A 26,783-nucleotide genomic window follows, 5' to 3' on the forward strand; every position below is an offset into this window, starting at 1 on the left:
CTGATACATGTATTTAACTGCCAGCTTTCAATTTTTACCAGCATCGGGGTTCATTAATGATACTGCTTTCCTCCAACTCCCCACTTTGGACTTTTATTTCATGACTCTTCCCACAAAGGTACAGGATCCAATTACTAAAATAAATTCATAACTGCATAGTAATCTTGTGGGCTCTGCTTCCTGGCATTAACCTTGATAATGCAGACAGAATGCTCTACTCTGCACTGTGGTTTGGGACAGTGTGAGCCTTCCCCTTGTGTCTGTTTTCTCCCTGCCGTTTTTCGCTTGTATCCTAAGGGGACGATTGTGGGTGATAACTTGATATACAGCTTGGGGCAGGAGCTGAAATCCTCAAAGCCAAGTTTGTATCATGTAACTGACTGCTAATCTGGGTTCTAGGGCAGGTACATTCACCTTGTTAAATGATTTTTATTTTGCTTTGAGAATATGCAACTTGAGATTATTCAAAAAGCTAAGACACTACAGGATATGGGCAAAACTATTTTAGAAAAATATGGAGAGAGAGTGAGAAAGAGAGAGATGGAAAAAGGCTGATCACTGTGTGCTAACAGATACAAGAAATAAGTTTGGATGGTCTATAGCACATTACTCTGACTATATATTTCAAATATGGAAGAAAGGATTTTGAATGTTTTAAATATTCAAGGAGATATACTTACCCTGATTTGAACATTACACTCAAACACATGTATCAAAACATCACTTGCTACCCAATAAATAAAATGCTTAAAGACACAAAAAAGAGTTAAAATAAGGAAAAACAAATGATAATCGTGAAATATGCTGAGAGTGCAGAAATTTTGAGTAGAGATTTTTATTATTTGCAGTATTCTACGAAATAGAAATTCTGTCTTCTGTTTGTCCATGGAAGCTAGTAAATGTAATGTACTACATTGTACATTCCTACCAGATACAGATTTACTTTATCAATGTGACATTTGCGGCAACCTGATGCTGTTTATTCAAGTCATGAGAGCTTATGGAAGCTCTACTCTAACAAGGAGACTATTATGTTGATGAAGAAACCCCTCCTCTCTCCCTTAGTCTGAAAGTAGGGCAACATCTTCAGCAACTCACAGTGAAAGCATAACACAGGACTTATTAAAGGAAATAGGGAAGAAGACCTAAAGGGTGCAGAGTCCAATAAGAGTTCTATAATTAGATGAGTGCTTGAACTGATCCCAGCTAGATATTCCATGAATCACAGTCTGAAGAGGAAACCTACAGCTGCAGTGCTTTAACTATCAATAGGGAATGCAGAGGAGTCAGGGAGTACGCAGTCAACCAATGATGTCAAAGCAGAAGATATCCGCCTTACTGAACATTTACTAGGAAAAATGATGTTCAGGGCTTGGAACTAAGACTATAGAACAGCGTGGATGACAGTGAATACTACTTCGGAATGCTGTAGCTCTTCCTGTTGATCTAGCTTGTTGCCACAGTTAAGAGAGAGGGTGATAGAGAGACAGAAAGAATGAATCACAGGAGACATTAAGTCCAACATACTTGCCTCTCCTCTGCAGTTTTTTTTTTTTTTTCAAAGAAATTAGATTTTGGATAGTTATGGGAAAGGAATAACATAAGAATCACTTCTAGTATTCATCCACTTCACCAAACCACTATCTCTCTTTGTTTAAGAATTTATGATTCCCAAAGCAAAATGTTAATATTAAGCTTATTCTAATTTCATAACCTCAAATGCAAGATTATGAGGATAGGTATAAGAGTGATAAACTAGAATTTTCAGAACAATTTCAAAGATACTCATTCAAGTTAGATATACTATGCTACTGCTATTGTGAAATGACCCACCTACCAGGTGATTATAAATCACCTGTATTAGGGACTGGTACTGTGGCACAGCGGTTAACGCCCTGGCCTGAAGTGCTGGCATCCCATATGGGCACAGGTTCTAATCCCGGCTGCTCCTCTTCCGATCCAGCTGTCTGCTATGGCCTGGGATAGCAGTAGAAAATGGCCCAAGTCCTTGGGCCCCTGCACTCACATGAGAGACCTAGAAGAAGCTCCTGGCTCCTGGCTTTGGATCGGCACAGCTCAAATCGTTGCAGCCATCTGGGGAGTGAACCAGTGGATGGAAGACCTCTCTCTCTGTCTCTACCTCTCTCTGTAACTCTGTCTTTCAAATAAATAAAAACATCACCTGTATTAATCACTCTGTATTAATCACTGGAATTTGAATTAGCCACTGAGACAAATGATTTAAGATTATATTTAAACTAATTTTCCTTATTGCCTCATAATGTTGACAAATCAGAATATGTACTAATACTCATATTCTGTTTTTGAAGACATAAAACTCATGTAGCATGAGAAGTATGTGAACGACTGAAATGTACCAGAAGTCCAAATTTTTTTCTTTTTATTTATTTATTATTAATTTTTTTGACAGGCAGAGTGGACAGTAAGAGAGAGAGAGACAGAGAGAAATCTTTTTATTTGTTTTTAACAGTAACATTGAGTGGCCAACACCTGGTACTTTATTTAAAGCATATTACCTAGAGAGACAAAAGAGTCTTAAAATGTATCCAAATGAGATTGCAAGTGTCTTATATTCTCCATTCTCCATTCTTTCTCTCTCCTTCTTCTCCCTATCCCAAACCTTCTAATAGCTTATGTATTCATCTTGGCTATGCATATACTTCTTACTACTACTTATCTACTACACCTATTATTATTATACTACTAATTAATATCAATTCAAAATTAATGGCATTTCTCTAGATATACTTTTCTATAGGTTACATCTTGCCACAATGCTTACCAATCAATTCTCACAATTTCCTCATGAGGGACAACCAATCATGAATGTAAGAGTTTTTATTTTCCTACTAGAAGAAAACATTTCTTTCTCTGAGATGTCATTGTAAGAAATGCTAAAATTTGGGGAAATACCTGAAGAACAATTTATCCAAGACTTCTTGGGTGGGCTGAATGATTTTTACATTTATTCTAATTACAAGCAGAAGATTCTGAATATCTGATACTATGGAAACAGTGATAGATACTATAAAGTTATGCTTTGTGTATAAATTGTATTTTTATATTGATGACCCTTATGTGTTGACACATCCTGGGATAGTGAAATTTCACTGTGGGAGTCTTAAAAGTAGGGTGAGGCATTAGTCCTGAATATCTTACTTATATCTTATCCATACTAATTGGTCTGAAAATGACAGTTATGTAAAAATAACCATGTCAGAGATCTCCGTTATTTACTTGTGAAACAAGCTTTCAATTTCTTAAGTAGAAGGAGAAATAAGTATTTGCTGCATGACTTGCTTGCAAAAAAGTGGAGATAAATTCATAAATAAATCCATTACAAAACCTGACTGAAAACTAATGGTCTATTTTACACATTAGGACTTCAAATGCAGCACTCCATAATGGGAAAGGAATTCTTAATCTCTTCATTGTTATTTAATTTAACATGTAGAGCAACAGGTTCATTAATCATTTCATATTAATATTCAAGTGAGAGTGAAGATACTGAGACACATTCTATTCAAATAGTGACTCCATTTGGCTTGGGCATGATGGGGAGGGAACAGGAAGGAAGATTAACTTCCTGATGCACTTATTTCTGCTTCATTATCCTGTAAGTCTTTTCTGAACCATTAGGAAAACATAACCAGAGTTAAGCCAGTCTTAACTTTGGCTCAACTCTAATAAATAAAACCTCTTTGATTCAAAACTTTGTTTGTTCAAAACTTAATCATACTTATAAGTCATTAGAAAGCTAGGATGATCATTAATTTTATATTTGATCTTCACTTCTCTTTGGGACATATGGTTGGTAATAAAAAAAGAAAAAGAAAGCATTTATTATATCTTGTCTTGGCTCTTATACTTGCATTTTAATATTGTTATCTAAAATTAGCATGCAAAAACATTATATGCTCTGTATAGTCTATGTAAAGTTAAAAATATACATGAAATCTGCAATGTAAGAAAACCGGTATGTAATTTACAATAGGTTGCCTGTTGATAGATTGCTATTAGTAAAAGTTAAACTTTAATAAATACTAATGCTAATGTGCTGAAACCTTTAAAAACTCATTCTTATTTAATTCTCCTGATAACTCTATGGAGTTAATATTAATATTATTATTTAATAGTTGAGGCAACTTAGATTTAGTAATGTTAGATAACTAGCCCAAAGTCATGCAACTAATGAGTGGTGAAGTTGAAAAGCAAGACTTAAAGCATGTTCTCTTAGTCACATATGCAAGGAATGGAATGAATAGTTGCTTCATTCACTTTAGTACTCATCATTTAGTAGCATGTGATCTAAAGAAAAGTGAAAATAGGGGCAGACATTTGGCTTAGTTTTTAAGACACACATGTCCCACACCGCAGTTCCTGGGTTCAGTTTCAAGCTCTGCTTCTTGATTCTAGCTCTATGCTAATTCAGACACTGGGAAGGCAACAGGTGATGGGGCAAGTAATCGTGTTCCTGCTACCCATGTGCAAAACCTAGAATGAGTTTCCATCTCCTGGCTAAGGCCTTGACCAACCATGACCATCACAGGCATTTGAGGAGTGAATCAGTGGTTGGAAAATTCTCTTTCCCTCCCTAACAAATATATAAACAAAGAAATAATATGAAAATATACTGCACTAAAATTCTAAGGATTTATCATGACTTCTTTTTTTGTAAGTAAAGGATGGAGACACTGCTCACATGTATCTGCAGCTCATTAATAGCCCAAACATCATCACATACAGATAGTGCAGGACATATCTTTTCCTGGCTTGTTAATAATCATTTTGAGCCATTCTCTAGGTTAGAAAAGATTGTCATTTGTTCTTTCATTGACTCTACAAGTAGCTATATTTCATTTCTATGTGGAATTTTCTCTTCTGTATTAATAATCAAGGCACAGAAAATGAAATAGAGGATTCATTAAATGTCTTTTTTTTTTTTTCTTTCAAGACCTTTGTATGCTTCTGGGTTAAATCAAGGTGAATTATTTTCCCAGCTCTTGGTATCAGGTCTAAACTAAGTAGATTGTTGGGGAGCTCCAACTCATCTTTAGAAACCAGGGTTAGACAGAATCTTTAGTTCACTCTTGCTTCTCATTTTCATCACAGATGATTTTCACCTTTTGAATTATCTTATTCGATGCAATTTGAGTGGTGGGAAATTTTTAATTACCCTTTCTGAAAACCTTTGTTCAAAAGTCTTAATTCTAGTCTTCAGAAGATAATGCAATCAGGATTATGCTTATTGGATTTTAAACATTTTTCGGAGTCCCTTAATTTAGGAAAACAAATACCAGCTATACTTTTTAGCTTATTTTGTCCTCTGGCCAGAGGTGTCATCCAATCATGTCACTGCAAGTTTCTTTAAGCCTCTTTCTTTATAAGTTAGAATCTCATTAGACTTTAAGAAAAGTTTTAGTAATACACACTGTAGTGCAATTGTGAGCTTTTGCATCTGTCTTAATATGATCTCGCACACACTTTGAACTTTATTTATGGTACCACATCTCCTTATGCACCAAGCTGAAGCTGGCTAACATTGAAACAGTTTTTTATGCCTCTACTATGTCACGGAAGGAAGGGAAGACCTCTTGGCAAATTATTATTTTCCATGTTGAAGAAGTCCAGGATCAGAAGGTATTCTAAGGAAAATGAGGTCATGGTGACAGTAGTCAAGGTCATTGCACTGGCTTCTCAGAGGCATCATAGGTGACACTCAGCCCTGCAGGATCAGAAATTCAATCTTTCCAGGAGAGTCCCAGACTCAATTTGATCTGAACACAGAGTCCCATTAACACATCGCCAATGAAATTCAACACAGGAATGAGTAGGTATTAATTTGTGATAAGATAGATCACTCCCAGATCAATCAGATGCTCATATTTCTTTTTTTAAGTTTATTTTTTATTTATTTGAAAGGCAGAGTTAGAGGGAGGGAGAGACAGAGAGACATCATCCTTCCACTGGTTCATTCTCCCAATGGCTGAAACAGCCAGGGTCGTGCCAGGCTGAAGTCAGGATCTCAGAACTTCTTCAGGGTCTCACACGTGAGTGTAGGGATCTAAGCACTTGGACCATCTTTCTCTTCCTCCCCAGGAACATTAACAGGGAGCTGGATTGAAGTGGAGCAGCTGGGTTTTGAACCAGCGCACATAAGGGATACTGCCATTGCAGGCCGCAGCTTAATTTGCTACGCCACAGTGTTGGCCCCAGATACTTAGATCTCTTTGTCAGTATTCTCTACTTGTGACACAGCTCATTAAAGCCAAAGTTTGGTCAAAAGTTGCTAAGCCCTAAATTTGGTGCATTTAATATGATTCAGATATTTGATACCCTCAAGATACAAAGCCTGATATTTTTACCTAAAAATCTTATTTTTCTTTCAATACAAGTTGAATCTTGAGCAGGGTTCCAGGTAAACATATCAGGATGTAACATGAGCAGACACTGCCTGTATTTTTATATTCTGTTAACAATTTATCTTTCTAATAAACAACTCATAAAAATAGTTTTTGATATAGTGATAGTTAAATATTGCCAGCCTTGAAACTATTATAATTTAAGAGATTTTTTGAAACAGTATAATTATATCTTAATGTGACTTTGATCTCATCCATAAAGTATCAATTTGTAGTTTGAATTTCCAGGGTCAACCTTGTTTTCCCCATTCTACCACATCTACCTCCTATTAAGTCCACAATAGAGGACTAGTTTATCAACCAGGTGTCATGTGTCCAGTTCCAAGAGATAAGGAATAAACTAAAGTACACATCTGGTAGGGTCAAGCGACAGGACATCTAGATCATTTTCAGATTAAATCTTGGCAATTCCAGAGATCTAGGGTAGATCTGAAAGATGGACCCATAGAAAGATCAAAAGCCTATACCAGAATCCAGCAGGAATTTCAAAGATGTTTCTATAGGACTCAAGATAAACTTTAAAACAGATACAAACAGAAAATAATTGTTGAATTATTTTGAGGCAGCAGAATATGATTCTTATTATCATTAGTTTGGGGGTCACCCATAGCCAAGTCCCCCTTGTTTTTAGAGTGTGAATTTGATTAACTTCACCGATGCCAGTCTCTGTGTTCTCATTTGCAAAACTGGGAAAATAATGCCTACCTCGTAAGGCTAGGAGGATTGAAGAAGGTAGTTCATGAAGAGATTGTATGCACCATAGAGAAAAGCTGCTGTTACATTTGTTGGATTAAAGTGCTATTTTCGGCCAGCGCCGCGGCTCACTAGGCTAATCCTCCGCCTAGCAGCGCTGGCACACCGGGTTCTAGTCCCGGTCGGGGCGCTGGATTCTGTCCTGGTTGCCCCTCTTGCAGGCCAGCTCTCTGCTGTGGCCAGGGAGTGCAGTGGAGGATGGCCCAAGTGCTTGGGCCCTGCACCCCATGGGAGACCAGGAAAAGCACCTGGCTCCTGGCTCCTGCCATCGGATCAGCGCGGTGCGCCGGCCGCAGCGCGCTGGCCGCGGCGGCCATTGGAGGGTGAACCAACGGCAAAGGAAGACCTTTCTGTCTGTCTCTCTCTCTCACTGTCCACTCTGCCTGTCAAAAAAAAAAAAAAAGTGCTATTTTCACTTTGTTTAATAAGGTTCATCAAGGGTTGGCTTAAGAGCAATATTGTGCTTTATTTATAGAATAAGGATACATAAGGACTGAGTGTTGGCTTTTATTGGGATATGAGCTGTTGTGTTTATTAAAATCCATATTTCTTCAATAGATAGGAAGGACTACCTACAACGAACCTAACTGCCTTGATGTCACTAAGGGCGCAGCTCCAGATCCTGAATGCTTTGGCTTCTCCCCTTGCCAGCTGTGTGAACTTGTACAGGTTATGTTCCCATCAACATAAAATAATAATTAAAATTTTTAAAAAATTGTGAGAATTAAATGAGTTAAAATATAAAACATCAGAAAGAATATCTGGCTCATAAACACTGGATAAGGAAGCTTCTGTTATGGTTACTTTTTGTTTTTGTTAAGGATGACAATATATAGAGATCACTTTCTGCTGCAAATTGGATCTCCCATTGCACTTTCCGCTTTGAAATCTCACTTTCTCTCCCATGCGAAGCAAAGAATTGTTCACAATGTTGTTTCAATTTCCTTGGCTGGAAAATGAGACTTTTCCAAGTTGATCTTCATGTGAGATCCTACAATCATATACAGAGAAGCAGTCAAGTATAGACTCATGGATTCTTTAGTCTCTAAGACTAAATCCCTACCCCATTTCTGTCACTGTGGGAATCTATTTTTGTGTCAAGGGAAAGAAGAGAAGAAGAAAAAGGAAAATGAAGAGACCCCCTTTCTAGGCCAATAAGAAGTGATTTCTGTGTGTTCTCTAGCTGGCAGTGGCAGGAGGGAGGATGCAGTAAATCAGGGACAGTTACTTCTTCAGTCATTTATTTGAAGAATACAAGGGGGCGTCAAAATATTCATGGAAAATGCATTTGATCTTTTAATTCCATTTTCAGTGAATGTTTTAAAGCCTTTAGTGCAGTAATCAACTAACTGCTGTACAAATCAGCTTCCAGATCCATTCTTGTTCGGTGGGAATCAGACAAAAGCTACAGTCCTTTCCCTGGAGATACTCTTTTTGTGAGGGTGGCTGGCTATATTAGTTAGCACCAAGTACCAAGTATTGTGTGGCTTAAACAACGGAAGTGTATTTTCTCATATTTCTGGATACTGGCCATCTGAAAATATGGTGACAGCAAATCTGGTTTCTTCTGAGGCCTCTTTCTTAAGCTGTGGATCCCTGCTTTCTCGTGATCCTCTCTTGGTATCTGTCTGCAAAAATTTCCTTTTCCTTTTCTTATGAAGACCTAGTCATGTTGGAATAGGATCCACCCTAGTTACCTCATTTTTATGTAAATGCTACTTTAAGGATCCTATTCACAAATACAGTCACATTAGCAGGCAATGGATTTAGGATTTCAACCTGTGTATTTGGGGATGACACAATTTGTTCCATAACTCTGAATGATGTCTGAATGATTACTGAAGGGTGTGTGATAAGTATGAAAATAAAATAGGCTCATGATAATATGGCAGCCTAGTCTTGAAAGGGGGCATAGACTCATGGAAGTTGGGGAAAATGAGTATGGGAAAGGGTAGAAACTGACAGACCTTCTGCCAGTTCTCATATCAGGGCATTTACAGAATCTAGATGATTCCCAGATCATCATGATCATCACACAGACAGATAACTTACCCCAAATATAGGCCTTTCCTTGGAACACATCAGATGCTGACTAACCTTGAAATCTGACATGACCCCCTAAAATTTATACAAAAATGTAGCCCCTTAAAGTTCCCCAGAATTGCTATCTGGGATGCCACATGTGCTATCAGAATTTGGGGTGCCATAAGATTTCACCATATGCTTACTAATAAATCCCCAATATTAGTAAGCCCAAGAGGGTTCTTGCCTAATATTTACAGAAGAATTCTAAATACTGGCACAGATAAACGAGGCAGCATAGTACGTTCTAAGCTTTTATTTAGTGTGAGATGTATCTAGGAAAGTGAGGGCTTTAGTTCAGTTTGGAGAGAGGGGAAAGTCTGGAAACTAGGGTAGCGTCCATACCACTCAGAGAGCAGGCCAAAGCCACGTGCAGCAAGCACTTTGAGCTGCTATCCACCGGCTATCACCAGCAGCCACACAGAGGCAGAGAGTGTTTTGTGACACTCCCTGCCTTTTTATATATTTTCCACAGGGTGGGCACTTAGGTATGGTCAGGTGGGGCCTGATGTCACATGGGGGCGTGGTGGGGTATCAGGTAGGGTGTGAGGTCACACAGGGGCGTGGTGAAGGTATTAGGTAAGGTGTGAGGTCACACAGCGGCGTGGCGTAGGCGTGGTCTTCCAGCTCACAAGCCTAATATATTTTAGCCTGTATGCCTGCCTACTTCAACCTGGCTTCTTATTTGTACCTGGGGCTGGTGCTGTGGTCCAGCATTCCCTATGGGTGCAGGTTTGAATCCTGGCTTCTCCTCTTCTCATCCAGCCCCCTCTAATGCACCTGGGAAAGCAGAGGAGAATGGCCCAAGTACTTGGGCCTCTGCACCCATGTGGGAGACCCGGATGAAGCTCCTGGTTTCTGGCTTGGAATTGGCCCAGCTCCAACTGGGGACTGAACCAGCTCTCTTTGTGTAACTCTGCCTTATTTGTACCTGTATTTTTTTTAAGATTTTACTCATATATTTGAGAGTCAGAGTTACACAGAGAGGAGGAGAGGCAGAAAGAGAGAGAGAGAAAGAGAGAGAGTTGTCTTCCATTCATTGCTTCACTCCCCAATTGGCCACAACAGCAGAAGCTGTGCCTATCTGAAGCCAGGAGCCAGGAGTTTCCTCTGAGTTTCCCATGTTGGTGAGGGGCCTAAATGCTTGAACTATCTTCTACTGCTTTCCCAGGCCATAGCAGATAGTTGGATTGGAAGTGGAGCAGCCGGGACTTGAACTAGTGACCATATGGGATGCCAGCACTGCAGGCAACAGCTTTACCTGCTACACCATAGCAGTGGCCCCTGTACCTGTATTAATTTTAGAGTATTCTCTGGTATTTTTTCTCATTGCAATTAGCAATATGCGGTCTCTTTTTTTAAAGATTTATTTTATTTATTTGAAAGACAGAGTTACAGAGAGAGGTAGAGACAGAGAGAGATTTACCATCCACTGGTTCACTCCCCAAATGGCTGCAACAGCTAGAGCTGAGCCATTCTGAAGCAGGGAGCCAGGAGCTTCTTCTGGGTCTCCCACGTGGGTGCAGGGGCCCAAGGACTTGGAACGTCTTCCACTGTTTTCCCAGGTACATTAGCAGGGAGCTGGCTTGGAAGTGGAGCAGCTAAGACTCAAACCGGAGTCCATATGCAATGCTGGCACTGCAGGTGGTGACTTTACCTGTTATGCCACAGTGCCGGCCCCAGCAATATGGTCTTTCAGAATTCCTAGCAACTCATCTCATGAAAGCACACATGTCTTTGCAGGTGTTTAACATAGAAAAAGTGACAGAAATTCTCCTGTATAAAAGTACACTCAAAATGAAGTTCATTACTGATATTTCTGAAATTCTAGTGAATCCTTATCTTGTAGTTTTATGATTTTTGAGGACCATGCCCAAGTTTAGAGGGACAAAGAACATCGTCACCCTGGAAACATATTTCTGTTATTTGCAATAGGAACATAAGGAAACTCCAAAAAGTTTCTGGAAAATGGATGAAAACTTGTTTACATCAGTACAAAATAATTTTGAGTTCTATATGTACAAGTAGTCAAAAAGCTTGTGGAGGGGCCAGCGCTGGTGCTGTAGTGCTGTGGGTTAATGCCCCAGGCTGTAGCACTGCTGGCATCCCATATGAGCACCAGTTTGAGTCTGGGCTACTGCAATTTCCATCCAGCTGCCTGCTAATGCAGCAGAGAATGGCCCAAGTCTTTGGGTCCCTGCATCCATATGGGAGACCCAGAAGAAGCTCCTGTCTCCTGGCTTCGGATTGGTTTGGCTCTGGTTGCTGCGGCCATTTGGGGAGTGAACCAGTGGATGGAAGACCTATCTCTCTCTGTGTGCATCTCTTCTCTCTGTAACTCTTTCAAACAAAGAAAATAAATTTTAAAAAAGCTTATGGAAAGTATGGAAAGTGTATATTATGAAAAAACTGTGCAAGAATTGTGATATTGCATAATGACTAGCTGATTAATTTAAAGTCAATCCTATTAACATGACACTGGGCAAATGTCCTAAAAATTTGATTTTTTTAGTAAAATGGTTTCAATAATATTAGTTTTTAATAATAATAATATAGAATTTTTGTAAGGCAAATGATAAAATGTATGAAAACACGAAAATACATGTTTGACATGGAATAAATATTGAATAGCTTTTATTTTCTTATTTTAGTGCAGAGGATACACAAATGATTTTTTAAAAAGATTTATTTTATTTATTTGAAAGATAGAGTAACAGAGGTAGAGACAGAGATAGGTCTTCCATCTGCTGGTTCACTCCCCAGATGGCCACAATGGCCGGAGCTGCACTGATCCGAAGCCAGGAGCCAGGAGCTTCCTCTGGGTCTCTCACATGGGTTCAGGGGCCTGAGGACTTGGGCCATCTTCTACTGCTTTCCCAGGCCATAGAAGAAAGCTGGATTGGAAGTGGAGCAGCTGGGACTAGAACCAGCACCCATATGGGATGCTGGCGCTTCAGGCCAGGGCTTTAACCCGCTGTGCCCACAGCGCCGGTCCCTCACACAAATGATTTTAAACAGAGATGAGTTTATCTGGAGACTGTGAGTTTAAAAAATGTTATCCACATAGTAATAAAATATTTCATGTTGGAAAAAATAGGTCTATTATTGGGCACTAGAAGCTCCAAAATGTATTAACATATAAAGGAGAAACTTTTGGCTGGAAGAACTGTATTGAAGACTGAGGAGACATTAAAATGTGAATATGTCATCCAAGGGGTGGGTGCTATAAAATCTCAAGAAAACTTGGGGTTTTGTTTTTTAATTATCAAAGCAGAGATCAGATTCCATTTTTGTTAAAAATGAACATCAATGATCGGGTACAATAGGATTTGGGAATCATGCAACATCTTTGTTAAGGCATAAAACTAATGTAAAGTTCATTGTAACTCAGATGACATTTATTAAGCACACTTAGGCTTGTTGCAGAACTTGTTAATTAATGATTGTACATCCTAAAAGGCAGGGCTGTGCATTCACACCATCAAAGTGTCAGTCACATCCACTCTCCTTTTCTTTCTACTGTTTTTAGTTAAGTAAAGCAGTGTGCTCTGCTTTTGCTGTCTTTACTTATCATCCTATGGAAGATGAGAAATTTCTTTCTTAGTAATGGTCACTGGTGCTCCATAAGAGAAGGCTGGCATTTATCATCTAGCTTCCCAGACTGGGATCATATCACATAATAGTTTTGTTCCACCTAGGGTTTTTTTTTTTTTTTGAGAAGTAACTGACAAATCCCTTTGGGCAAACTTCCACCATTTCCTATAAGTGGGGAGCTTATATTGGGGAAACAAGATTTATGTCCATGAAATAATTACAAAGGCATTCAGGGACACACACAAATGTTAAATACTTTTCCAGTCAAATTAGTTTAAATATCAAGAAAGAGTGAAATTCATGTGGATGGAAGCATCCAAGGGAACATCTAATTAAGGAAGGAGAGTTTAACTTGAATCTTGAGAAAAGTTAACTTGTCATACCCACAGTTATTTGTAAGAGTCTGAAGCTGTACTGAGTACTTTAGAATTAATTAATTTGTTCATTTATGAAACAAATGGAAGAGAGAGAGAGAGAGAGAAGGAGGGAGAGAAAGAGGTTGTTAAAGAGGCAAATTTGATATGATATACACTCATAAATCTATCAAACAAAAGTATATGCCAGACACTATGCTAAGGAGAATATTAAAATGAACAACATGGTCCCAGAACTCAAAATAATTACAAACTTGTAAGTAGAGAAAGATATAATAAGAGAAATAAAGTACATACGGGGTGGGCATTGTGGTGCAACAAGTCAAGCAAGCAGCTTCTTGGATGGCCTGTATTCCATTGAGTCCCACCTCCACTCTGATCTGGCTTCCTGCTGAGGCACATCCGGGAGGCAGCAGATGATGCTCAAGGACTTAGGCCGCTGCCACCCAATTGGAAGACCTATATGAAGTTCCAGGTTCCTTTTATTCTGCCTGGCTCAGCCTTGCTGGTTGTGAGAATTTGGGGAGTGAACCAGTGGATAAAAGCTCGCTCTCTCTCTGCTGTTCCGCCTTTCAAGCAAATTTTAAACGTAAAATAAAATGTAGACAGCTCACATAGTGTGCCAGAAATTATGCTAAGAGATATATATCAAATATATGAGCTCATTCAATCCTTATATTAACACTGTAGGGTAGGTCTGATTACTCTTATTTTACAGATGAGAAACTCACAGAATTTAACGAAGTAGTTCGAGGTTAGAAAACTAGTAAGTAGGGCTTGTCTGTCTGTTTACAAAGAGTATTAGCTTGCTATTGTGATACCACATTGCTACAAATAGACAAATCATTGTGATATGGCAAGTGTCACAAAACACAGAATAGTAGGTTTTCTATAGTGCTCTTATCTGGCGAGAGGAACTGGTATTGTTTGGTGGAAGAGACCGTCTTTAAGCTGGCCCAGGAATGATGACAAGGACTGTAACAGGTTCTTTCCAGGGACAGAGGAATATGTACAAACATTCAGAGGTAAGAGAACATTTGGTAGGTAAAGGAGGGATGATCAATAACCTACTGTGGTGATAGTCTAGGAAAAAATATGATGGAGTAGTGGGAAAAGTGAATTGGAATCAGATTTGTGACAAGCTGGTCTTGCATGCTTCTTTAAGATGTTTAGACTGCTCGGTAGGTGTCATAGGCTCATTGAAACATGTTTGAAGAACAACAGGGTCTTAGTGTGATTAAATGAGAAAAAAAAATAAGTGATAGCAGGGACAATAATTAGCAAATTGTGTTTCAATGTGAGGCACCTTCTTGTAACAAAAGGAGGAAACTAGTAGATCTTTTCAGGAGCAGTAAGTTAAGTGACTGATAGTTTCTTGACCATAATCATCAGTCTAGACCAGGTCAAGTTTTAGCAGTTCCCACACAGCCACAGCTTGTAAATGAAGGAGCAGTCTTTTGATATTGTTTTCTTTGTCTCTGGAACAGACACCTATTCCTAATCTGTCCTTAGGTTTCTAGAAAGAGGCAGGTGTTGTGTTTGCTATTCATGTATCCAATAGTCACCTGTTTATAAAACAGTGGCACCAAGATGAAAATATTGCATCATAATTAGTCTTTAATCCAGCTATTAGGTCTTATTCCTACGTTGATAAAAAGAATGGACTTGTGATAAAAGTCGGAATTTCATAGTTTGCCTTTTAGTCAAATTCATCGCAATAACTCTGACTGAGAAGAAATAACTATCAAGGGTTTAGGAGTTATCTGTGCTCATGACATGGTTCATCTCTTCGATCTTCATTCATTCATCATTTATTAATACTAAACTGGGAAGAACATAATACAAAGGATGTGGCATAGAGAAAAGGGATTGACATGGTTCCTGCCCACCAAAACCTCACAACCACTTGGGAGGGCAGACATGCCAATGAATAAATTACAACATAGCATAGTGAGTGTAATCATGCAAGTTGCTAGGTTCTTTTTCTTCTTTTAATTCTTACTTCATATTACTGTAGAACTACTGAAACCAGTATCTTTATTTTGGCTCTGACTTGGAATAAGTCTTACTTTGCCTCCTGGGACAGTGTAAGTTCTGTTGAGAAACTAATAAGTTCAACCCAAAATTCTCAGCAGTGTGCTTGATGAAAAATAGCAAATTTTGAGAAGAATAAGACAATTCAGCTAGTAGAAATTAGTTCAAATATTTACAGAAAAATTCAGTCTCTGGTTATCTAAACAAGCAGGTGGAGACAGTTAAGAAATTAGCATAAGTTATATAATGAACATTCATTATTTCACAATTGAATTACTGAAATCATTGGCATCAGTATACTTCTAAGTCACTTGCTGTTTTATTGCTTCTGGTAAAAAAGGAATTGTGTATAATTTAGAGGTACTTTAATTAGAATATTAATTATTTTCACATGTATATAAACAATAAAAATATAGACAAGAGTATCTTTAAAACTATACTTTGAGCACTGCTGTATGTCTCATGTAATGTGGCATTTTCAAATGAGTTTCAGACATTCTAATATATTTCTATACCTTGAATTTTTAGAGAAGAATGTCTTGGTCATTTTTTTATTATTTTGATAGTATATTCAGTATTCTTGCAAACTACAGATCAAGTAAATTACTGTTCAAATATTTGACAAGAAGTATATAAAGAAAAATATGAATGATATAAAATATAGAATGTAGTATAATGAAAAGGCACAGCAGATACTTTCTGTTTTATATACTCATATTTCTCAATTTCTGTAACTATTCTCCAAGATATTATGCAATGTTGGGAGACGGATGAATTGACAAGATGTAGTAAAAAGGGTATTTATTATGGCATCACCAGGAGAGCAGGGAAGTCTGCAGATCAGAACAGATGGGGAACAAAGTTCTATGCTCCATTCCACAGGTTTCCATTCACAATTTGCTCCACAATTTTGTAGGTGAGTCTCACCAAGCCTGCAGCTCCCCTCTGATTATGGCCAGCTGGGAAAGCTGGCTGTGGTGTCCAAGGGTTTTGGATGTGAACTCTGGCTTTGCCATTTCAAATTTTTGGATTTTGAACAATCATCTGTTTCCTTAGTTTATAAAGTAAGAACAATAATATAAATTTCTTATCACTATTTTAAGGATAAAATTGCATGATGTAGATCATCACATTATTTTTTCCCTGTTTTATTATTCAGTCTTCAAACTAGGTATCATGCTTCCTTGTATTTATTCCTTAGAATCCCTTGGAAATTCCAGCTAACTCTGTCTGGAATCCAATTTTCTCCATCTTTTTTATTACCCTCCAGACAAGGAGCTTTCAGCACTGGCACCGATGCCATTTGGAGTCATGATGAGTTACATAACTTGCAGGACTACGGCAAAGTGAAAATATGGGGTCCCTTGTTCAAAATGCAAAAAAACATGACATTAAATACATGAATATATAATGTAATATATACATGAATACTCTTTATTCTGCTGCTTATCATCTCATGATATTAATTTGCTGTTTAATGCCAGTTTAAATAAAGAATTGAAATCATAAGTTATTAACATGAATTTTTATATTCACCTTTACATTGTACAAGGCCAGTTTTAGATATAAGTGTAAGAAGAACACTGAACTTGTTTGCAGAATCACCAAAACTACATAATCTGTAATTCATAGCTTGTGCATGAAGAGTTTGTTCTTGGCAGAAGAGTAGAAATGTTGCACGAAATTTTCATTACCGATTTTTATCTCAGTTCCTGAAATATGCACACTCTGAATAAATTCTGATTAAGAAGGAGAGAAATAAAAAGAACACTTTCTTACAGTATCATCTTTTCTAAAATATTTATTTATTTTAAAGTCAGAGTTATGGTGGGGGGGGGGAAGAGAGGGGAGAGAGAAAGTGAAAGAGAGAATCTTCTATCTAACGGTTCACTAACGAAATGGACTCAATGGCCAGGGCTAGGCCAGGCCAACGCTAGGAGCCAGAAACTTCATCCTGGTCTCACATGTGGGTGGCAATGGCTTAAGTACTTAGGACGTCTTCTGCTGCTTTTCCCAGGCCATTGTCAGGGAACTGGATTGGAAGTGCAGCAGCTGGGGCACAAACTAGCTCACATAGCGGATGCTGGTATCACAGGTGGTGATGTTACCTGCTACACCACAATGCTAGCCCCCAGCATCATCATTTTAAAGTAAACTGTGGCTATTACAAGGAGAGCAACATATGCAGAAAAGTATGTATGAATTCCTTTGGTTACATATGTTTTATTAGAAAGTGTTGACTTATTTCTGCATAACAAAGAATTTTAAACAAGAAGTGTGGTCATTTGAGGCCCTTGGGTATTACATGAAAAGCTCAGTTGTAGAAGTAACATACTTATCTCATACTCAGCTGAGTCTCACTGAAACCCACACACAACAGTTCCATCAGAATTCTGTGTTTGTCAGGTATGGCAAACCCTATCTGCCAATGGAACAGCAAGGGTCAGGAGATACATACAACAAGCCTATCTTCACCGCTTAGAGGCATGCTTCATCCTATCACCAGACTTCACCTGCCAGCTCTAAGCTGGAGACACAAGTTTTAAGCTTCAGGAAGGCAATAGGAGAGCAATAAATCATGCATGGTGCCATTCTGAGTGCTGGCAGGGCCTGATGGGACTGCACATTTAACAAAGCCATGAAACTGTCCCAGTGAACAACAGCCAGTTATTTGTAGGGTCCTCTTTGGTGTGCTCTAAGATATTTACCAGCATTCCTGGACTCTGCCCACTAGATGCTGGTAGCAATCTCTAACTTCCACCAACTGTGGCAATAAAAATTGCCTACAAACATTGCCAAATGGGAAAAAAAAAATGTCCAGAGTTGAGAACTACTCCAGTCCATCTCACGTTGTGTCTTGCTTGATCACTTAACCAGGTTCCTTGGATCTAAAGTTTCATGACACACATCACTCACTATAAGCCAGAGTGAGCTTTTAGAAGATCTTGCCATTTGTTTTGCTTAAGTAATTCAGTGCTCACTCCTTTAGCCACCTCATACATGTAAACACAGCCATCCCCACATCTCTGGCTCAAACACCTTTTAAAATTGTTTCTCTGACCACCTCTTTTTCATTTGCTTCTCTACTTTGCTTTTGCTACTTTTGCTGCTTGCATTCAGCCTCACCAGCTTTTTAAAAAATGTTTCTCAAAGTGTCAAACAAGTATATACATAAGGATACTTTGGCCAGCTTTTTCCTGTGTCAGTATGTTCTCTATTGAATCATGTTTCAGATTTTAAAAATTAATTACTCAAGTTGAGTTTTCTTGATACTTAATGTAATTTATCTAGTTATTGTCTATTATACCATTACATTTTTATTTTCTAAATAACTTATCTTTATATTTGTGCTTAATTTTGTAGTTTTCAATTATTCATTTTCCTTTCCCGCTAAAATAAAATTACATAAGAACAGGAATCGTATCTATTTGATGCCATTGCCTTCACCCCCAGTGCACTGAACAGTGTGTGTCCCATACAGAGTTAATGCTCAAGAAATAGTTATCAGTATCTACACAGTAGGAATGAATCACCTATTACATGCTATTTGTTGAATATATGGAAGCCTAAGAGGTATAATATCTCTTCTCCAATTACATAATTGTTTTATGCGCACCACTGTGAGATTTGAACGGAGCCCATCCTAAAATCCTTTTCAATTCAGCAGACTGATAGCTACCCTTTATGTGGTCTATCGATTACTTCAAATGCTATCTTGTTTCACTTTTTTGTGTGACTCTCAAGCAAGGGCGGAAAGAAATTCTACTATATTTCTAATACTGACTCCAATATTGCATGCGTTTGTAGAAACAGCTTCTATTTGTGTTATCAGATGTATTTGCACTTTTATTGTGACATAAAAAGACATATATGGGGTCAATACATTTAGATACAAATTTTTAGTTTTGTTTTAATTAGCCATCTTGTTTTGGACAGGCTCCCTCTCTGGCATCTACTTTCTTCATCTTTAAAGGTAGGATGAGTCTTCAAGATTCTCCAAGTTCTAAAATGCTGCAGCAATTAAAAATGTAGAAGCATTATTTTAGGATAAGAAAATTCACAAATTTACAAAATGGAAGGTGCTATGCTATGGGAGGTAAATCCTAGGAAATGTCCTTTGGTAATGCTCTTTTCTCATATATAAAAATTAAACTTTCTGAAAACTCCTTGAAAAATATGGCATTATGATTATCTTCTTAGAACTGTACCTATGAAATACATGAAATTATTCTCTTTATATCAATAAATTTTTTAAAAAATATATATAACATGCATGAAATTTCTTTCCTCCATAAAAATAAGAATAATAAAATGTTAAAAGTAAGTTTTAAAAAATGTGCCCAAATTTGAAACATTAAAATATGTCAGACATATCCTTGTAAAAGCAAAGTGATGCACTTTTAAAATCATCTCATTTATATTGACTGAGTTGTTAGGAAAAGGTATTTAAGAAGGACTGGTCTTGCTAGAGCACACTCTGAAAATTAGCCAAATACAGCTTTATCTTCAGTATAGTTTACCAATTCCTATTTGTGTGAAGAGGTGAGGGAGTATATATACAAACAGATTTCTTCAACCCTTAATGAAGACAAGATGTAATGCTTGCCCTTGGCAAAAATGCAAGTGACCATTCATCTTGGTGACATTCTATCAATTTGCCATCACCCCAGTCTACCTTCCATTCACTGACCATCAATTTCCACTTGCAGGACAAGATTTATAATTGTCAGAAACCAAGCAGACTCTTTGAGGTGCTGCAGGGCCATAGTTATCATTCAGGTACGGGCTCAAGAAAAGCACAGAAGGAGGTGGTTGTCATTATTTGGCAAGTTGCCTTCTGGTCATCCCTAGTATTCCTCCCTCATCTGATTGTGCTCTGGATTCTAGGACTGTTGATAGAAAACCACCTTATTGGACCTTTGTAGACTCCTCACAGACATGATTGCTGTCCTTTGTTGTCTCACTCCTCCGTGCCTCTTTGATGCCCTGATAGAACTGACGACTGTTGTGGTTATTGATGAAGGCCAGGAATGCCCTCCAGTTGCTGTGCTTTCTATTTACAGAGACTTTCTGATATTTGTCACATTGGATTCATGACTTTTGTTTTGGACAGCTTTTTAGAGTTCATTTTTCCAAAGCCTTACCCACTGCAAAACATTCTCTGTAGTATATCCCCCAAACATAATTTATCTTATAGTTTCTGCTTTAACTACTTTCAACTATAAACATTTACTAGTTTTTGAAGCAGTTAATTCTACTGTTAGATGCATCTAATTGGTAGAAAGTAGCTTCTGATCTAGATTCAAACTGGACTTTAATATCCATTTACTAATCTTATTTCTATCTCATATGAAGTGACACATGATATTATTACTTCTTTTTTCCTAAAGATTAGGTTAGATACCATGCTCCTCTGAATCATAGGCTCCAAACTACTGGATGGAATTTACAGTTTTGCTTAGTTTAGTTCATAAGTGATGGCCCAACTCTATATTTTAATGTTTTATTGACTTATTTGTATTTAGTCATTTTAAAGTACTTACTATGTTACAGTCATTTCTAGGGTATTCTACAAATATAACTCATTGGCTACTCAAAATAACCCTACTAGCTAGAGCTCAACTATTCTATTATTATCCCTTTTGAATGATGAGAAAACTGAGACACTAACATCTAGTCAGTAGTAGATCTGAGATTCACAAGTGGCTCAATTGGTTTAAGAGACCATACTCTTCTTTTTTTTCTTTTTTTTATTTAATAAATGTGAATTTACAAAGTGCAACTTTTGTATTGTTGTGGCTTCCCCCCCAACCTCCCTCCCTCCTGCGGCCCTCCCCTCTCCCACTCCCTCTCCCATCCCACCCTTCATGGAGTTTCATTTTCAATTACCTTCATATACAGAAGATGAACTTAGTATATACTAAGCAAGGATTTCAACAGGCTGCACTCACACAACCGCACAAGGTATAGGGTATTGTTCGACTTCTCCATTTAAGCGTCCTTGTAAGGGCTCTGAAGCTATACTGAGTGTTGTTTTTAAGTTTCATAGTAAAACACATTAAGGACAGAGATCCTACATGGGGAGCATGTACCCAGTGACTCCCGTTGTTGATTTAACAATTGGCACTCTTATTTATGACATCAACAATCACCGGAGGCTCTTGCCATGAGCTGTTTAGGCTATGGAAGTCCCTTGAGTTCACCAACTCTGAACCTGTTTAGTCAAGGCCGTATCACAGTGAAGGTTCCTTCCTCCCTTTGGAGAAAGGCACCTCCCTCCTTGATGGCCTGTTCCTTCCGCTGGGGTCTTGTTCACCAGGATCTTTCATTTAGATTGTTTTTGCCACTATGTCGTGGCTTTCCACGTCTGTGAGACTCTCATGGGCTCTTTAGCCAGATCCGAATGCCCCAAGGGTTGATTCTGAAGCCGGAGTGCTGTTTTGGGAGTTTGCCATTCTATGAGTCTGCTGTATGTCCTGCTTCCCCCACAGGATCATTCTCTCCCTTTTAATTCTATCCTTCATTATTTGCGTACACTGGTCTTGTTTGTAAAATCTCTTCGACACTTACCCTATCTTTTTTGATCGGTTGTGTACTTATCACTTTACCAAGTGTGCTGACATTGGTACATGTCTCCTTGATAAGATTGAGTTGAAATCCCCTGGCACATTTCTAGTTCCACCATTGGAGGTAAGTCCAAGTGAGCCTGTGCCAAGCTATAAATCTCCTCCCTCTCTTATTCCTACTCCTATGTGTCACTCCCCCTCTTCGTGGAGGAACGACACAGGACCCTGCGCTGTTCTTTTGTCTGCTCGGCCCTCCCCGGGTTTGCTGCTGGTTCTTCCCGGGTTGGCTACCGACCCTTCCACCTCCGTGGAAGGGCGGTTCCCCCTGCCACTTTCCCCACTTCCGCGGGGGAGCGGCACACCGCCGGCCGGCTCTCTCGGGGGCTGCACAGGTGTTCCTTCAGATAGATGTTCCTGGTGCATGTTGTCTCTCTCCTCCTTTATAGTCCTCTTCCACCAATCCCAACTCTGCTACCCACACGCCGAGTACACTGCTCTCCTCCAATCAGGAGCAGGTCCTGCTGTTTATTGGTTGAACTGGAGGCAGCTGTGTAGAAGCTGTTTCCTCCTCTCCCAGCGCCATATTGTGGGAGAGCAGATGCATAGAATAAGTCTTAATTCGAGTAACAGTCTAGTCCGAGTTGCTCCCCATACCTATGTTTAACAGAGATCGCTTTTCTGTTAATTTTAAATACCTAAGAATGATTGTGTATTGATTACAGAGTTCAACCAGTGGTATTAAGTAGAACAAACTGAGCAACAACAACAAAATACTAAAAGAAAGCTAAGACAAAAGACAAAATAGATTTGTAGGAATCTACTTGTGCTTTCCTATCATGTGATTATATGAAGTCTAAAACATGTGGAGAACATGCAGACCACATAACTAAACATTTCATAGAATTCAGTGCATGTGAAAAATTGAGGAAATATAGATTTGTAAATATTTGAGTACATTCTAATAATGTTTCCAGGCCAGTTTCAAACTAACAAGCACCACAGGAGGTAACAAGTAAAGGTTCAAGTAGTTTGCTCTCTGCCACTTGGTTGTGAGACCTGGACTGAATTTAAAGATCCTTACTGGAGCTTGGTCCAGCTTCAGTAGTTGAGGACATTTGGGGAGTGAAGTAGCCATACGAAAAATCTCTCTCTCTCGCCCACCCTCCCTTCCTCCCCCTCTCTCCCTCCACCTCTCCCTCTCCCTCCCTCCCTTTCAAATAAAATGTAAATAAATGAATTACATTTTTAAAAATTGGGCAATGTTCAGTACGGTGGTATTGGAGTTATAATTAAGTTTGTTAACAAGTGACAGAAAACCTGAAAGTAACAGTGGCTTCATCATGAGAGGAACTTCTAGAGCAGGATTATTCAACAATAGCTGAGCTTGAGGTCTAAAAGTTAGGGTACCTCTGTCTTATGGTTCCATCATGCCTGCTCCAACTCCACATTTAGCTCAGAGCCCAATATAGCTGCCAGAGCTCCAGCTGTATATCTGTTGTCCTTTAAGCTTGCAGAACACAGAAAAGGACTGAAGACTGTGGCTTCTCCATTTAAGCGTCCTTGTAAGGGCTCTGAAGCTATACTGAGTTGAAATCCTTAGTCTTTTAGCCATGTGTCCTTGCATGGGTCATCAACCTCTGTGAGCCTCATCATTCTTACTTACAAAATCAGGTTATGAATTTACCAATCTTATCAGACTTTTGTGACATTTTGTGATGTTTAACTTAATTAATCATTAGGGTACACAAAGTAAATGAGCCTGATACAGAAAATTATCTTCATATAATCACCATATTAGTAAAATCATTATCATGATTATTTTTAGCTGATTAATAGTAAAATTTTCAGAAACCCTAGAGTTTTCATGTTTTAGTCTCTGTCCTTTTTATGTTACTTAACATAATATTTTTCCACATAATACAATGTTAAATATTAGAATAGATAAATATATTTAACTTGATTGGATATTATGCAATATATACATGTACCAAAACATCACATAGCATCCCATAAATATGTACAATTATATGTGCCTGATAATTTTTTAAAGATTTATTTATTTATTTGGAAGTCAGTTACAGAGAGAGAAGAGAATCTTCCATCTGCTGGTACACTCCCAGGTGGCTAAAAGGAACCCAGAGCTTCATCCAGGTCTCCCACATGGGTGGTGGCCACCCAAACAACTGGGTCATCTTCCATTGTCTTTCCTGGAGATGGATAGGGAGCTGGGTCAGAAGAGGGGCAGCCAGGACACAAACCTATGCTAATAAGGGATGCTGAAATTGCAAGTGGAGACTTTTGTCTTTATGCCAAAACACCAGCACCAGATAATTAAAAAAAAAAAAAGTTAAAAACTGGGAACCAGCCTTGTGGCACAGCAGATTATATAACCACTTATGATACCAATATCCCTATTGCAGCACTATTCCAATGCCCAACTGCTGCAGTTTCCAATACAGCTCCTTGCTACTGCAACTGGGAAAGTATCAATCAAATGATGGTACTTGGGACCCTTTCACCTATGTGTGAGAGCCAGACGGATGTCTGGGCACTGGCTTCAGCCTGGAGCAACCCTGATCATTAAAGGGAATCTGGGATGGAAGATCTCTGTCTTTCCATATGCCTGTCTTTCCGTTACTCTGCCTGTCCAATAAATAAATAAATAAATAAATCTTTTAAAAGTAAAATTTAAAATTTTATGAGTTAATACAGTGTAAATACCTGTTAAAATTTTAGCAAAATCAGATTTACTCTCTTCTTAATGTTGAACTATTTAGTGATCTTGTTATTTCTTCTCCTCTTCCTTTGTATGTATTTGCTAGTATTTTTGTCCAAATATCTTCATGTTCTTGTGTGTATCTCTTACCTAAGACGAACACTTATGATGAGAAGTGCTACACCTCCAATGTCTATTTGACCACTTTTAATAGCAAAATAGTCAAAGATCTGGATAGAGAGATTTCCAGTTATCTGAATATCCTACACCTTACTTGCACTCAGATTTTTTTAAAGATTTATTTATTTGAAAGCCAGAGTTACTAGAGAGAGAAGGAAAGGCAGAGAAAGAGAGAGAGAGGTCTTCCATCCACTGGTTCACTCCCCAACTGGCCGCAACGACTGGAGCTGCGCTGATTCGAAGCCAGGAGCCAGGAGCTTCCTTCAGGTCTCCCACGTGGGTTGCACTCAGATTTTTTAAAAAAGGAGCTGGCTGAAAAGCTCATGAGAGTATTTCAGGCATGGAAAGCCAAGACACTCTGGCAAAAGATCTCTGCGAGTGAGATCCCAGTGGAAAGAACAGGTCATCAAAGAAGGAGGTACCTTTCTCTGAAGGGAGGAGAGAACCTCCACTTTGACTACGACCTTGTCTAAACAAGATAAGAGTCGGAGAACTCAGAGGGCTTCCATAGCCTTGGAAACTCATGACTGGAGCATAGGGAGATTACTGATGCCATAGACAGGAGTGTCAATTGGTAAAGTCAACAACAGGAGTCACTGTGCACTTACTCCTCATGTAGGATCTCTATCCTTAATGTGCTGTACATTGAGATTTAATGCTATAACGAGTACTCAAACAATATATTTTACTTTGTGTTTCTATGGGGGTGCAAACTGTTGAAATCCTTACTTAATGCATACTAAACTGATCCTCTGTAAAAAAAAAAAAAAAGAAATTATCAATTCCGAGCTTGACTCTCACTGGGATTAAACATGATAATAGGGCTGCTCTGATTTCATCATCATTTGAAAAAAAATCATCTATTATTTTTCACTTTATGTTTCTGTGTGGGAGCAAACTGTAGAAATCCATACTTAATGTATACTAAGCTGATCTTCTGTATATTAAGATAATCGAAAATGAATCTTGATGTGAATGGAACGGGAGAGGGAGTGGGAAAGGGGAGGGTTGTGGGTGGGAGGGACGGTATGGGGGGGAAGCCATTGTAATCCATAAGTCGTACTTTGGAAATTTATATGCATTAAATAAAAGTTTAAAAAAAAATGAGATTAACATTGCTAGGAAACATTGTTGACAAGTAAAGAAAAACTCTTTCATGTATTCATAAAGACAGCAGAATAGGAAGCATCAAGATGATTTTTGACAATTCGACATTTGCCAAGTGGGATGAGTCACTCAGACTGATTGGCTTGATTCACTTTAAGACTTGAGCTCATTTCCTTGTAGACACAATCTTAAAGATCCATGGTATTATCCATTCTCCTAAGGACAAAACAGACTTAGCTAACTATTCATGTATTTCTTTGTAACAAATATGTCTGTTACTTCCATGTGAAAATGAATAGGACTTACCAGGAAAGTATATGACATATATGAGTTAGTGGCAGCTAGACAAATAATTTACTCATTTAGAGTACTGACTTAATTATAGCCTTTGGATTCAAAAAATGATTCAAACGCAAAATGACTTTATAGTTAAATTTTTTGTCATTTTTTTCTAGTTTTACACTCGCCCTACTTCTTCTCTGACCATGAAACTGAAATTAACATGTATTTATCAGTTACCGCAAGAGGTGTGATGCATGCTGAATGTTTCATAAAGTGTTGTCCCTACCCTCAAGGAATTTGCTATCTAGAAATGATTAGTGTTTTTATTATTTCTACTCAATAAACTCTTGCTGTTATTAGCATTATTATTATCATTTCATGAATAGTCTCATTTTTCTTTAGCATGCTGTATTATAAACCTATCTATCCAATTTATCTAAACTCTTCTGCAACTATGAAGGTAGCAGTCTCTGAGGAATTTTAGGAGATGAAAAGAATAAAAATTAGCGTCTTTAAACTTGTAATGTACCTTTTCTCTCACTGAATATGCAAACAGTTCACAAAATTCTCAAAGGATTCCAAAGTGGGAAAACTCCAATGGAATTGAGGGAAAAATTAAATAAAACTCAAATATTATAAAAGAAGTCTACAC

At 38.2% G+C, this 26,783-nt stretch overlaps 1 protein-coding gene across 1 annotated transcript in view; it reads left to right on the top strand.

The window, feature by feature from the left end:
* Positions 1 to 26,783, top strand: part of DPP10 (dipeptidyl peptidase like 10) — a 1,559,001-nt gene that overhangs the window by 503,937 nt on the left and 1,028,281 nt on the right. The window lies entirely within an intron of this gene.

Source organism: Oryctolagus cuniculus, chromosome 3 (assembly GCF_964237555.1).
Source record: "Oryctolagus cuniculus chromosome 3, mOryCun1.1, whole genome shotgun sequence".
In the NCBI taxonomy this organism is placed as follows: Eukaryota; Metazoa; Chordata; class Mammalia; order Lagomorpha; family Leporidae; genus Oryctolagus; species Oryctolagus cuniculus.